We start from the raw sequence: 1,838 nt of genomic DNA, 5'->3' as shown, positions 1-1,838 counted from the left end.
AAGCACCCCACCCTCCCTCCCTCCCCGTGCCTGCCAGCTCTGACGTGGTGCCTCACCTGTCCATGGCGTGTGTGGAGGCGGTGCTAGTGGAGGCCTCTGAGGCCAGCCCCGTCAGGCGCGCGGTGCAGGGCTGGGGCAGCAAGCTGGCGGGGGCGCTGGTGAGCGGGGGCGGGGGGGCGGGAGGCACGGGAAGGGGTGCGCTGTGGGTGGGGCCCGCAGGCGGGCAGGGGGCCAGCACGCTGGGCTGCCCGGGGGCGTGCCGCAGGGGGCGCGCAACGGCGTGCATGCTGTGGGCAGCCGCGGTGGGACCCAGTGGGCTGGAGGCGCCTGCCCCCGGCTGCCTGCGGTGCAGAGCCAGGGCAGGGCCAAGCAGGCGGAGCTGAGCGAGGCGGCTGCTGCTGCGGCGGCGGCGGTGACCAGCGCCGCCAGGGTCGGCGGCAGCTGGGCGGCGGTCAAGGAGGCGTCTGCGCAGCTGGGCAGGAGCGCCTCCAGCGCGGGCCTGGCCCGCCTCGTGTCGGCGGGCGGCAGGGGGCAGCCGCCGCGCCAGGTCCCCGTCCTGGTGCAGCCGGCGGCGGCGGCGGCGCAGCCGGCGTGGCAGCAGCGGCTGAAGCAGCCGCACGTGCCGCACCAGATCCCGGTGATCGACTTGGGGGAACAGCAGCAGGAGCAGCAGCAGCAGCAGCAGCAGCAGCAGCAGCAGGAGCAGCAGGCGGCAGCGCCTGTTGGCGGGGACGGCGCGGAGCAGCTGTCACAGGTGCTGCCCGCCGCTGACGCCGCCGGGCTGAGGGCTTCTTCGCCGCTGATGCGGGGCAGGGGCAGGGGCCCACAGCAGGCGCCGCGGCGCCCCCGCCAGCACCGCAGCAGCAGCAGGCGGCGGCGGCTGAGCAGCAGCCCGCTGGGAAGCGGCAGCGGCAGGACGATCTGCTGCCGCACGTGTGTGAGTTTGATGCGTGGATGGCAGAGGCGGCGGTGGCGCAGCAGGCGGCGGCGCTGCAGGCCACGCCTCCTGCCGGGCCCCCGGCGCGCGGCGACACTGGTGGCGAGACCGGCGGCGAGAATGGCGGCGGCCCCGGCAACCCGGAGCTCCTGTTCCCTCCAGGTGCCCCGCATGCCCTGCTTCGCTCCTGCTGCCCCGGCGCTGCCCCCCTCCCATCCGCCGCTGCTGCCGCACACTTGCCCTGCTCCCCATGCCGCTGGTTGCCACCTGCCCCCCCGTCCTGCTGCCTGGGCTGGACATCTTTCTTGCCCCGCCCATGCCAACCCTCAGGGCGCATCATCTGGATCTTTCCGGCAGACGAGGATGAGGCGCCGCTGCAAGCGGATGCGGAGCAGCAGCTCGGGGCGATGGAGGCGGCATGGGAGGGGGGTGCCGCTGCCCCGGAAGCCATCGGCGCAGCCGCGGCAGTCGCCGCTGAAGCGCAGGGGCAGGGGCAGGGCGGCGGGCGGCAGGCGGCGGAGCGGCAGGAGGGGCAGGATGGTGGGGGGCGGCAGCCTGCGGGGCCGCCGGGCCAGGGCGCGGGCGGCAGCAGGGGGCGGTACGAGGTGACCAATGCTGACCCTGCGGTACGTAGCTGGGGTGCGGTGGACATGGAGGAGGCGGCAGAGGCGGTGGAGGCGGGCGCGGGCGGCGCCACCGCCGCCGGCCAGCCGCGCCGCCAGGCGGTGGCTGTGGATGCCGACCGCGCCAGCTTTGAGCGGCTGCTGCTGATGGCCGACATGCTCGATGACCACCTGTGAGTGTGTGGCGGTGGTGGTGTGTGTGTGTGTGTGTGTGTTTGGGGGGGGGGAGAGCCGGGGCTGGGCGGGGAGGTGGGCCGCGCGTATGCGCCTGGGGGCAG

Source organism: Chlorella variabilis (assembly GCF_000147415.1).
Source record: "Chlorella variabilis unplaced genomic scaffold CHLNCscaffold_5, whole genome shotgun sequence".
Lineage (NCBI taxonomy): Eukaryota > Viridiplantae > Chlorophyta > Trebouxiophyceae > Chlorellales > Chlorellaceae > Chlorella > Chlorella variabilis.
Note: the sequence above shows the minus strand (reverse complement) of the source record.